Source organism: Neovison vison, chromosome 12 (genome assembly GCF_020171115.1).
Source record: "Neovison vison isolate M4711 chromosome 12, ASM_NN_V1, whole genome shotgun sequence".
Taxonomy (NCBI): domain Eukaryota; kingdom Metazoa; phylum Chordata; class Mammalia; order Carnivora; family Mustelidae; genus Neogale; species Neogale vison.
This window is the reverse complement of record NC_058102.1, coordinates 147,085,995-147,099,743: the sequence shown is the minus strand read 5'-3', so window position 1 is coordinate 147,099,743 and position 13,749 is coordinate 147,085,995.

The following is a 13,749-nucleotide window of genomic DNA, read 5'->3' as shown; positions in this document are numbered from 1 at the left end:
CCTTGCCACCCGTGCGCATGAGCACAGAACGGACTCCTTGCAGCTGCTGTGGTTTGCTTCAGTTGGCCTGACGGCATTTTCATGATGTGATGTGTGCCGTGCGGCTGCCCCAGGCAGGGTATGGGGAAGGGGCGTCCTTCCACGGGTGCACCCGTGTCCTTGCCGATTTCTGAGTGTGGGCGTGCCTTCTCGTCCTGCGAGGGCCAGAGCGCCGTGTCTGCCTCCAGACTGGCCACCCATATGCGATGCCTTCCGGGGAAGCAGCCCCTTCTGTTGTCTGTCGTCAGCGTGTGTGTCGGAGCGGGCAGCACTGGGCCTACAGCAGGGACCCCGGGACGCCGTCCCTGTGTTGACCGGTTTCCCCTCTTCTGACTTTCCCCGTAAAGATGGGAGCAGAGCTGAGTTCCGAAGGGAAGGTGGGGAAGGGCAGCCGTGTCTTCACGGTCCCCGCCCCATGGTGCTCTCCACGGGAAGAGATGGGCGTTGCGCTCACCTGGCGTTTGAGGGCAGGAGTGTGTTTGAAGGAAACGTGTTTGTCAGAGGTGAGACAGACAGACAGGATGATAGGGGCAGAGACAGACAGCGGGGGGGTGCATCTGAGCCTGGCGGGCTGGGGCAGCAGGCGCTGGGGGCCGGGCATCGGGGGCTGGGGAGTGGCCTGCCGCTGCGGGCACAGGACAGGACTGGAAGGGACGCTCCAGGAGAGGACATGTACTTGGCACTCGGTGGTTGGCTTCTGCTTAATCGCCTCAGCTCCTGGCACACGGCTTGGGAGGATTTTTGTTTGTTTAGCATTTGGTCGGTGAACGGTCGGCATTTTCCCAGTTGAGAGTTTGTGCAGATGACTGCAGGGGAGAAACGGGGGATTGGAACTTGAGCAAAAACTGAGAGTTAGAACCAGGTGCAGCTCTAGGATGCCCAGGCTCTAAAGGAGGACACTGTGTGGTGATTCTGCGGGGGTGGGAGGGGTTCACATCACTCATTGGGGTACAGGGCAGGAGGTCTTGTGGCCCAGAGCCTGGGCAGAGGCTCCTAATGCCATCCAGGAGTTGGGACGACCTGCGGGGGTCAAGCCAGACGCAGGGGAGGCAGGTCGGTGATGATGCCAGGACTTCGGGAATAGACACCCACGAGAAGAGGGGAACAGCCGTGCATGGGGGAGGGCGGTGTGCTGTTCCCACACCCTGGACTTCAGGCGTGGGGGCTGGTGCCTGTGGGCTCCCTACCCCGTGTCCTCTGTGGCTCAGGAGATGTCCCAAAGTACAAGCAGCCCCTCACACCTTCGGACTCCCAGGAGCTCCTGTGCCGGCGTTGCCCCAGGAAGGAGGGGCTCAGAGTCATGGCCCCCAATTCAGTCATAATCTATCAAAAAAATAGAGTGACATGCAGATTGAAACATCCAAGTCGAGGATATTTACAAGTAAAACAGTTTCATAAAAAGTCAGCATAAACTCGGGGAGAAGAGTCCCTGTTCTCCGAACAGGCCAGCACATGCTCAGAATGCTTTTTGTTGGGCTCAGAACACACACAAACACACTTATAGCTTGAGAGACACTGGCCTGCTCACGGCTGAGCAGCTGCACCCGTGGGGGACGCTGGGGCTCTAGCCTTCCCGAACCTGCCTGACAGGTGGTTCCTGCAGCCGGGCCGCCGAGCCTCCACGCCTGATGCCCCAAGGAGTCCGAGTTACTGCATGAGAACTGCCTGCATGGGGGCGGCTGCTGGACCGCCTTCTGTCCATCGGGGAAGCTGGGCACCCGCGGGGGTGGCTCTCATCTGTGTGCGCTCTGGTGACGTCGGACATCGGCGCACCCCTGGGAACCACGATCCCTGGAAGGATAGTTCCCAAAAGTCGCTCCCGCCTGCTCTGACACCCCCTCAGTGTGTGGTTGGGGCGCCTGCGGCCCCCCCTGAAACCCGCCCCATTTCCGCTTCTGTCCTGGCCTTCCCCGGTGCCCAGCTGTTTTCTCCTCAGCACGGGTCCTTCGTAAATCGTTGGTACCTGAGTGCTGGGATCCGCGTCTGTGTCCGGAGCACCCCAGCTGGGATGGCCGAGGCAGACCATGGGGCGCAGCCCACGTCAGTGTGTCAGCAAAGGGACCACCCCAAAGGAGGAGAGTGTGCAGCAGGCGCTTCCCCTAGGAGGCCGCCTCTCCGCAGGGCCTTGTCTGTCTGGCCCACTGCTTCTGGAGCAGTTGAATCCGCCGACGGGACTGGCGGGTGACGGGGCCTTCTGACCGCGGGCCTCCTCTTCCAAGGCGGAGTCGGACGCTCTGCGGGAGTTGCTGGAGTTCAGGCGATGTGCTCTTGGAGCTGCTCAGATGGGAAGCAATTGGTTGTTTAGTTGCTTGGGTTGTTACCCAAAAAGAAAAAAGAAAGAAAAAGCATTCGGTGGCTTTGGAGCATGCTTTCAGTTTGCAGCTTGGAAAACTGAGGATTTTCATCGACAGAAACATCTCCAAGTGATGTCGTACCTGAGGAGGTGGTGTCTTCATGCGACACGGATGTTTCAGAGACCCGCCACCCACAGCCACAGCCGGAACCGCGGGGTCTGCTTCCCTGCGTGGCGGGGCCGTGCGTGGAGCAGGCGCTTGGCCGCGCGCTGGGCAGAGCGGCGAGCGCAGACAGGGGGAGGAGATGCGCTCCCCCCCCCCGGCCGCTGATGACAGGACGTCACACCCAGGAGGCCAGTGCAAGCAAGGGGAGCCTCACGGTCAGGGACCCGCATGGGACGCACCAGGCTTTGTGCTGGAGCCAGATGCTTTGAGTGGGTCAGAATTCATGCTTTCTGGTAATTTTCTAAGTCCCGGTGGGGAGGAAAGGGCAGGATGCAGGAAGTCTTGGGCTTGCTTCCCGGGTGCGTGGCCTGTCCGTGTGCTGCATCTGCAGATGAGGTCTTCTTCCAGTGCGGTTCTCCTTCTGACCTTTCTAGAAGGAACACGGCTCACGGCTCTGTGGCTGCCCGTGGAAGGCCTGTGGTTCTGCAACACTCTGGCTCCCGTCTGACGAGCCCGCAAGGACCTGACAGATACGGCGCTGCTGTCTGTGGGGAACCGGCACCGGCGGAGGGGCCCCTTTTGGAGTAGGGAGAAGGGTGACTAGTGAGCCCGTTACGGGTCTTGCTCGGTACCATCCATTTCTGGAGCCGTGTTCCTCCTTCCACGCGCTGGGATTTCTAGCTGGGAGCCGCAGGAGTTCATCCTGCAGGGGCTGTGCCGGCGGGCATCGGGGCGCCGGGGTCGCCCCAGCTCGGCGGGTGAACGCCCCGATGCGTGTCTGATGTGAGGAGCCCACGCGGCATCGGGGGTGGAGACACTTTGCTCGGCGTGTTTGCTGTGTCTTTGGCTCCAGGCTGAGTTCCAGGACTGAGTGTGGATAAGTCGGGATTAACTCGCTTGCCCGCCTCCCTTCTCCCTGAGCCGGGGCAGGGGCGCTCTGCGGAGCTCTCCTGGCTGGTGAGAGACGGTCCCACCGCGCTAGACGACCAGGGGAAGGTGGTCCCCAGGGAGATCAGCTGCTCAGGAGCGGGGCTGGGTACGTTCCAGACACCCTGCCAAGTGACCCGGGGAACGTGTATCCTTGCAAGGGCTGTTGCGTGTTGTGGTACGAGCCGACGCTTTGTCCCCTCCTCACCGGCAGAGGATGGCAACATGCGTGTGAGTGTGGCTGGTGGGCCGCGCGGGTTTCGGTTCATGACCTGGTTCACGCAGCGCCACCGTCTAACGCACTGAGTCCTTGGTCGGGCTCCGCGGCCGCTCCTGCGCCCTGATACAGTCACGCGTACACGTGGTTTCTTCTGACACTGTCCTGGGAGAGGCACGATGGTGCCACTGGATGTGGAGTCCCAGTGACGGCGCTCCTGGGGACTCGGGTCATTGCTGACTGTGCATCTCCAAGGTGTCAGGTCTTGGGAGGATCCTGTGCTCCTTCCGTGGAAGTTCTGGTCCCCGTTCGTGTGTGTGAGGCTCCTGGTGCGCCGCTCTTCAGTCCCCCAGGGGACTCCCTGGCCGACCACACCGGGCAGCTCGCCGGGCCGGTGGCTGCCGTGGTCTGTCAGCACATGGCAGTAACGGTGTCTCGCACGCACTCGAGTCCTTGGTGTTAACCAGAGGCCCCCAGGAGCGTCTCTTTCTTTGCCTTCAGATCTTGGGCTCCCAGGAACTGCGAAGCTCTGGTTACAATACCTTTGGGTCCAAGAAATTTCTCAGATCTCTGTGTGGACGAGCCCTGGGCTCTCCCTGGGTCAGGAAGAGCGTCATGTGTGTGAGCTCGGGGGGGGGTATCTGCGGGACGCGTGGGTGCAGGGAGGAGCTCAGACTTCGGGGTTGGCACATCTCAGGCAGGTGAAGGCCTCTGGGGACCGGAGTCCTCATTTGTTGCTGAGGACAGACGCACCTGCCTCTCCAGCTGTGCGGTGTAGGAGGCACACGTGGGCGACCCACCACGGTCTAGCAGTCGGCCATGGAGGGTTTAAGGTCAGTGTCGCTGAAGCACGAACTCCACTTCCATTCCTGCTGACAACCAAGTCCCGGAACCGTTCACGCAGGAAGCCCTGGGTTGGGTTGGCCACGGGTGCCCAGCGGTCCTTGCGTTTCGTCATTTCCAGGACCTCGGCTCCCCCTCCCCTTTCTGGTGTTTGCAGGCAGACACCCTCGCGCTTGCCGGGCATGCCGTCTGTCCTGACGGAGGCCTTCCCTCCTCCTGAGGACGCGGCCGGTGGCCTTCCTTCTGTCTTTGCCCTCTGTCCGCAGCCTTGCGCCTCACTCCCTGCTGTTCTCCGAGGGAGTTTGTTTCTCTTGCTTCTCCAGCACACGGATCACGTGCAAATTCGATGCAACTCTTTACTTCCCACTGGTAGCCAGCCTTACAGGCCCCCCGCACGGCGGGGTCGCACCGAGGTGCATGCTCTTCTGTGAGGGTCAGTGCCCTGCTGGCGAGGACCGATGCGGCCGCACGTGCTGGCGTGCCTGCGGCCGCGGGACCAGAAGCGCGGGCTCTGACTGCGTGCACTGGGGGAGCCGCGGGTGAGGGGCAAGGTCATCTCCACGGGCGTCTTGGGTGTTTCCTCCACTTCAACGACATTTTCAGATAAAATGGGCTTAAAGTCTCCTGAAGGTGAGAGAGAAGTATTTTCCGAGAAATTGTTTTCATCTTAAAAAGTTACTTCGCTGTCCCTCCCTCGGCTTGGTCACCCTGGGCCTGATGTTGTGAAATTAATGACTTTTCCTAATCACCAGTGGAGCACATGTTACTTACAGAAACACCAGGGCTGGGTCCCAACTCCGAGGGGATCCACGGGAGGGTTCCGTGTCTTCCGATCAAGCTAGGCGTCTTGTACACGTGTTCACCCGCTGTCCACTCAGCAGCGTGACGGGAACGTGGGCCTCTGTCGTGACGTGTTCCGAGAAGGCGCGTGACGGTGTCCGTCCTAGACACGTCGTGATCTGTCGCAGTAAATGTTGGTTCCCGTGTTACTGAGCGTCCCTCGGTGCACACGTGTCTCTGTGTGTGACAGGCTTTCCCTGCCGTGATCGGCTTTGCCGCCGTCTTAGCGGCTCCCCAGTGGTCCCTGGGCTTGGGAGAATCCAGATCGCCCTCCTGGCAGGTGCTTACAGAAGGGCCGTGTATGTCGGCGCAGGAGTGCGGAGGTGTCCTCGGTGCGTTGGTGCGTCTGAAGAAGAAATGGCGTGCAGGCCATGGAAGGAAGGATCCGGGGGTAACGGAGACGCCCGCCCCCGTTGCTGCGTGAGGCCGGGGCTGGGCGAGGCTAGGGGTCATGTCTTTAACTTTGTGCCCTCGGATGTTTGGTCCATTGGGATTCTCTCCGCTGTGTCGTCTTGTGGGGGGTCACATACCTGTGCACAGCTCTCTCGTGCTTGGGGTCCTGGGTCCCTGCAGCTCCTGACAGACCCCATCGTGTCTCCATAGATGTGGCCCCAGGCAGTGCTCGCTGGCCACGGGGCAGTGTCTGCTGACACAAGCCCCCGGTCTCCTTAGGATGAACGAGGAGGGGCATGGCCAGGGCCGTCGGGCTTACCTTTCCCCCGAGAGGAAGAAAAGATCCTTTCAAGTGCAGAACTCTTGTCAAGGACACACTGCGTCATGCCATCACGGGGACGAAGGGTGTGTCCCCGACGGGAGCTCCGTGCCTTGCATCCCTGGGACACCTGCCTCCCTGCTTCGGCGGACCTCGCCGTGCACGCGTGCCCCAGGAGGCTGTCCACTTACACCGCTTGTGGTGGGACGTGTTTTGAGTCTGGGGCTTGACAGCCGCTCTGCATCCGCATCGCCGTCGGGGAGGGTGATGGGCCGCTAACGCCCACGGTGGTGATTACGCGACAGACGTTCCCCCGGCACCGGGGTCTGTCAGACCAGGGAGACGCCTCTGAGGCTGTGGCAGGTGGGCAGGGGATGGAGCCATGGCTGTACTCCGCCCCGAATCGCATCTGCGTGCAACGTCCGTGAGACAGTTGTCATCGGATGTTGTCGTGACGGCAGCAGCCGCCAATCCCGCACCAAACGCCGGGCCGAGCCAAGAGCACAGCTCAGGTGTGCGCGCCACGCCTGCGGCGGCCGGCATGTGAGGAGGTGGGGTGCGACTTACCCTGACTGCGGTGACTGTCTCACTACATGTGCATTCAGCCTCCACGTCCTGCAGCTTTCACGGATTTGAGTTTCATGAAGGAGCACGGATTTGGAGAGTTTCCTCATTGCTGGGCACATCAGAACATGCTGTCCTGCGTCAGAAAGACTGGGCAGGCCCCTCCCCGTCCCCGAGACAGGAGACCAGCATGTCTGTCCTCCTTGCTCTGGGCTGGCCCGTGGGAGAGTGACAGACCAGTGTTTTGTCTAGCCCCCGTTGTCCCCCGTCTCAGGCGGAAGCACAAGGACCTTGGCTGACGACGGTTCTCTGAGGCCCGCCACGAAAGCGTCAGAGCCTGCTTAGACCTGCAGTTGGGTTGTGCCGTTGAGACGGCTCCCCTGGGAGTCCGGCCCCCGTGGGCCGCGCGTTGTACCCCCAGCAGCGGCGCTGCCTCTCCTCCTGAGGCTGAGCAGCGCGTGGTCTGTTCCTCCGGAAACCTACCTGCCCTGATCATCGCTGTGCCCTGGGTGGCACTGGGCACTGGTATTGGGTTCACACTCACACACACGCCCCCGTGACACTTTAGGGACCCTCTTCCCTCTTTAGGGAGGAGGAGCCATGGCTTGGAAAGGCCAAGAAGGCGGACCAGAGTGCTGGTGCGGGGAGCAGCCCGTGAACAGCTCCCCTGGCACGTTCGCCCTCTCCCCGCCCTGGGTGCCAGCTGCACTACGTGAAGACAGTTCCGTTCAGCGGGTCGGGCGCCTCCAGCCAGGCTGGCCCAGCTCGTGCCGATGTAGGACGCAGCGGCTCCGTGATCCCGCCGTGAGCCCCATTTTAGAGAACAGGAAGCGGAGATGCCCAGGTCAACCGCTGGGGCCAGAGGCAGAATGAGGATGCGGCCACAGCGCTCAGTCGCGGCGTTTAAGGGACCCAGGGCACGAGTGGGAAATGGCAGGTCTGTCCGCGCGGCACGAGTGTCCAGGGACATGCTCGCTGCTCGCCACCCTGCGTCCCGGAGCTGGGCCTGGTCTGAGCTCACGACGCAGGAACGAGCGCAGGGAGTTCCATGACTTGAGAAAGGACGGGGCGAGCACGTGGGGGAGCGAGGCTGTGACTCTGTGTGGCAGACGTCCTGGCAGGTGCGCGGGCGTGTGGACGGGCAGCCAGCACGCGTGGCTCACGCAGGACGCAGCGCGGGCTCCCGGGCGGTGCCGTCTGGGGCACGTTGTTGTCGGGTGGCACAGTCCTGGGCACCGGGCTGTGGTGTGGGAGGGAGGGACTGGGGAGGAGGGAACAGGGCGGCCGTTGGCAGCATGGCGTGCGGAGTCAGGTCGGTGACGGTCCCAGAGGAACCTGTGGGAGGGCGTCCGGTCACGGGCTGCCCACAGCTTGTGGAGTGGGTTTTACGCGCCTGACGAAAGAGGGCTGTGTGGACCGGGAGAGCGTCGCACCCAGGCCACAGAGCCAGGAGGGGGCTGGGGACCACGCGGGACGGCTTGGCTGCCCCGCTCTGTTCAGTGCACACACGTGCATGTGCGTCACACCGACACCAGCCGGCACGCGGGAGCACACAGTGTCCGTGCATGTGCACACGCACCACACGTACTCACCACCAGGGCACGTGGACCACATGTGCACACACACACGCAGCCACACAACACACACACCAGTGCACACACCACACCTACTCAGCATACAAGTGTGTGGACACACACCTGCTCACCGCACAACACACACCAGTGCACGTATGTGCATCCACCACACACAGTCGTGGGCACCGGTACACAGACACTCAGGCACACAAGCCGTGCTCACATCCCCTGTGCACACTCACACACACGTGCACCACATACTGACCGGAGACACTGAGGAGCAGCAGAAGTCGGGGTGGGGCTCCTAGGGGCCCAGAAGGGGTGACGGCAGCCTTGTAGTTGAGGAGACGGAGAAGCCCTGAGCCCCAAGCCCTGCTCCTGGGCATATGCACTGCGACCCCCCGCCCGAGTCGTCAGCCTGTCCTGCCTCTCGGGGTCCCTCTCGGTACTCTCCCGGCCCTTCCTTCTCTGACAGAGGGCCCCGGAGCGGTACCCCCCACTGCTTTAGACCCGCCATCTTCTCCTGGGTCACGGTAGATACATAATTGTCTGTTGCACGGGCAGCAGTATTGACTGTTTTCTCTTTTCTTCTTCCTAAACTGCTGGTTGTGGGCCCGTCCTAGCAGGCACAAAAGCAAAGAGAACGATGAGCCCCTGTCCCCGCAGCCAGTTCTGGTGCCATCTCGTGGCCCGTGTCCTGTGATCTCTGTCCCTCTCTGCTTGTTTTGTTGTAATTTTGTGTGCTGTGCCCTATTTGGTTTGTAAAATACAAGTCTCAAGGAGACAGGGTTTGTGGCCTCCAAATCTACCCAGGGATTTTGTGCCATTGAGTAATCAATCCAGTTTTCAAAAAGCTGTGATATTTAGAAGTGAGACAATTAAACTGGGGTCTAGTGTACGAAAACACATGTCTTCACGAAGATTCTTAAGGACTGGAAGAGCCAGTGTTGTGAAAATGTCTGTCCCACTCAAAGCAGTGTACAGATTCCATGCAGTCCCTACCAGAATTTCCATGGCATTTGCTCCCAGAACTAGAACAAACCCTAAACCTTATATGGGACCACAAGAGACCCTGGAAGTTAAAAGTCATTTTGAGAACAAAGCTGGAGGCTTCATGCTCCCTGAGTTTCAACCATATTATAAAGTCAGAGTCATCAGAACAGTGTGGCATCGGCTCAGAAACAGACACGTAGATCAGTGGAACAGAATAGAGAGCCCAGAAATAGACCCTCAGCTCTACGGTCAACTAATCTTCGACAAAGCAGGAAAGAATGTCCCATGATAAAGGACAGCCCCTTCAACAAATGGTGCTGGGAAAATTGGACAGCCACATGCAGAAGAATGAAACTGGACGATTTCCTGACACCACGCAAACAGACTCCAAATGGGTAAAAGACCCAAAACCATAAAACTCCTGGAAGAAAACAGGCGGTAAGCTTGACGTCAGTCTTGGCCGTGGTATTTTGCATTTGACTCCAAAAGCAAAGACAACGAAAACAGCAATAAACACATGGGACGTCAAACTAGAAAGCTTCTGCACACAACGAAGGAAACCGTCAGCAGAGGAGAGGCAGCCTGCGGAAGGGAGAGGGTATTTGCACGTCGTGTGTCTGATACGAGGCTAATGTGAAAGGTTTGTAATGAACTCATGCAGCGCAACACAAAAAGTCTGATTAAAACATGGGCAGAGAGGGCGCCTGGGTGGCTCGGTGGGTTAAAGCCTCTGCCTTCACTCAGGTCCTGGGATTGAGGCCCGCATCAGGCTCTATGCTCTGCAGGGAGCCTGCTTCCCTCCTTTCTCTGCCTGCCTCTCTATTTGTGATCTCTCTCTCTGTCAAATAAATAATAAAATAAATAAAATCTTTAAAAAAAAAAAAAACCATGGGCAGAGGATGGGAAGAGACGTCTTTCCAGAGAAGACCAGCCAAGGCCAACAGACACATGAGAAGACGCTCGACTTCACTGTCCGGAGATGCAACGGAAACCACAACCTGATCCCACTTCACACCTGTCGGGACGGCTGGAATCCACCCCAGAAGCAATGACAGATGCTGGCGAGGATGCGGAGGAAGGGGCCCTCGACCGCTGGTGGGAAGGCAAGCTGGGGCAGCCGCTCTGGAGCACGTGTGGAGGGGCCTCGAAAGCTAAAATTAGAATTGTCCAGTAATCCAGGTTTTGGTATCTACCAAAGAGCATGACACACTAAATCAAAAAGACCTCTGTCCCCTGTGCTCCCAGCAGCTACGATGGGGAAGCAGCCCATGTGTCCGTTGAGTGGTGACTGGATGCAGAACTTGGGGACATGTACATAACGGAGTATTTGTTTTATGTATATTGTGTGTTATAGAGGATTTTAAAAAAATTTTTTATAAACATATATTTTTATCCCCAGGGGTACAGGTCCGTGAATCGCCAGGTCCACACACCCCACAGCACTCACCAAAGCACACCCTCCCCAATGTCCATAACCCCACCCCCCTTCTCCCAACCCCCCTCCCCCCAACAACCCTCAGTTTGTTTCGTGAGATTAAGAGTCACTTATGGTTTGTCTCCCTCCCAATCCCACCTTGTTTCATGGATTCTTCTCCTACCCCCCCAAACCCCCCATGTTGCGTCACCACTTCCTCATATCAGGGAGATCATATGATAATTGTCTTTCTCCGCTTGACTTATTTCGCTAAGCATGATACGCTCTAGTTCTATCCATGTTGTCGCAAATGGCAAGATTTCGTTTCTTTTGATGGCTGCGTAGTATTCCATTGTGTATATAGACCACATCTTCTTGATCCATTCATCTGTTGATGGACATCTAGGTTCTTTCCATAGTTTGGCTATTGTGGACATTGCTGCTATAAACATTCGGGTGCACGTGCCCCTTTGGATCACTGCATTTGTATCTTTAGGGTAAATTCCCAGTAGTGCAATTGCTGGGTCATAGGGCAGTTCTATTTTCAACATTTTGAGGAACCTCCATGCTGTTTTCCAGAGTGGTTGCACCAGCTTGCATTCCCACCAACAGTGCAGGAGGGTTCCCCTTTCTCCGCATCCTCGCCAGCATCTGTCATTTCCTGACTTGTTGATTTTAGCCATTCTGACTGGTGTGAGGTGATATCTCATTGTGGTTTTGATTTGTATTTCCCTGATGCCGAGTGCTATGGAGCACTTTTTCATGTGTCTGTTGGCCATCTGGATGTCTTCTTTGCAGAAACGTCTGTTCATGTCCTCTGCCCATTTCTTGATTGGATTATTTGTTCTTTGGGTGTTGAGTTTGCTAAGTTCTTTATAGATTTTGGACACTAGTCCTTTATCTGATATGTCATTTGCAAATATCTTCTCCCATTCTGTCCGTTGTCTTTTGATTTTGTTAACTGTTTCCTTTGCTGTGCAAAAGCTTTTGATCTTGATGAAATCCCAATAGTTCATTTTTGCCCTTGCTTCCCTTGCCTTTGGCGATGTTCCTAGGAAGATGTTGCTGCGGCTGAGGTCAAAGAGGTTGCTGCCTGTGTTCTCCTCAAGGATTTTGATGGATTCCTTTCTCACATTGAGGTCCTTCATCCATTTTGAGTCTATTTTTGTGTGTAGTGTAAGGAAATGGTCCAATTTCATTTTTCTGCATGTGGCTGTCCAATTTTCCCAGCACCATTTATTGAAGAGGCTGTCTTTTTTCCATTGGACATTCTTTCCTGCTTTGTCGAAGATTAGTTGGCCATAGAGTTGAGGGTCTATTTCTGGGCTCTCTATTCTGTTCCATTGATCTATGTGTCTGTTTTTGTGCCAATACCATGCTGTCTTGATGATGACAGCTTTGTAATAGAGCTTGAAGTCCGGAATTGTGATGCCACCAACTTTGGCTTTCTTTTTCAATATTCCTTTGGCTATTCGTGGTCTTTTCTGGTTCCATATAAATTTTAGGATTATTTGTTCCATTTCTTTGAAAAAGATGGATGGTACTTTGATAGGAATTGTATTAAATGTGTATATTGCTTTAGGTAGCATAGACATTTTCACAATATTTATTCTTCCAATCCAGGAGCATGGAACATTTTTCCATTTCTTTGTGTCTTCCTCAATTTCTTTCATGAGTACTTTATAGTTTTCTGAGTATAGATTCTGTGCCTCTTTGGTTAGGTTTATTCCTAGGTATCTTATGGTTTTGGGTGCAATTGTAAATGGGATTGACTCCTTAATTTCTCTTTCTTCTGTCTTGTTGTTGGTGTAGAGAAATGCAACTGATTTCTGTGCATTGATTTTATATCCTGACACTTTACTGAATTCCTGTACAAGTTCTAGCAGTTTTGGAGTGGAGTCTTTTGGGTTTTCCACATAGTGTATCACATCATCTGTGTAGAGTGATAGTTTGACTTCTTCTTTGCTGATTTGGATGCCTTTTTTTAAAAAAAATATTTTATTTATTTATTTGACAGAGAGAGATTACAAGTAGGCAGAGAGGCAGGCAGAGAGAGGAGGAAGCAGGCTCCCTGCTGAGCAGAGAGCCCCGATTCGGGACTCGATCCCAGGACCCTGAGATCATGACCTGAGCCGAAGGCAGCGGCTTAACCCACTGAGCCACCCAGGTGCCCGATTTGGATGCCTTTAATTTCCTTTTGTTGTCTGATTGCTGAAGCTAGGACTTCTAGTACTATGTTGAATAGCAGTGGTGATAATGGACATCCCTGCCGTGTTCCTGACCTTAGCGGAAAAGCTTTCAGTTTTTCTCCATTGAGAATGATATTTGCGGTGGGTTTTTCATAGATGGCTTTGATGGTATTGAAGTATGTGCCCTCTATCCCTACACTTTGAAGAGTTTTGATCAGGAAGGGATGCTGTACTTGGTCAAATGCTTTTTCAGCATCTATTGAGAGTAACATATGGTTCTTGTTCTTTCTTTTATTAATGTGTTGTATCACATTGACTGATTTGCGGATGTTGAACCAACCTTGCAGCCCTGGAATAAATCCCACTTGGTCGTGGTGAATAATCCTTTTAAGGTACTGTTGAATCCTATTGGCTAGTATTTTGGTGAGAATTTTCGCATCTGTGTTCATCAAGGATATTGGTCTATAGCTCTCTTTTTTGATGGGATCCTTGTCTGGTTTTGGGATCAAGGTGATGCTGGCCTCATAAAATGAGTTTGGAAGTTTTCCTTCCATTTCTATTTTTTGGAACAGTTTCAGGAGAATAGGAATTAGTTCTTCTTTAAATGTTTGGTAGAATTCCCTCGGGAAGCCGTCTGGCCCTGGGCTTTTGTTTGTTTGGAGATTTTTAATGACTGTTTCAATCTCCTTACTGGTTATGGGTCTGTTCAGGCTTTCTATTTCTTCCTGGTTCAATTGTGGTAGTTTATATGTTTCTAGGAATGCATCCATTTCTTCCCGATTGTCAAATTTGTTAGCGTAGAGTTGCTCATAGTATGTTCTTATAATAGTTTGTATTTCTTGGTGTTAGTTGTGATCTCTCCTCTTTCATTCATGATTTTATTTATTTGGGTCCTTTCTCTCTTCTTTTTGATAAGTCTGGCCAGGGGTTTATCAATTTTATTAATTCTTTCAAAGAACCAGCTCCTAGTTTCATTGA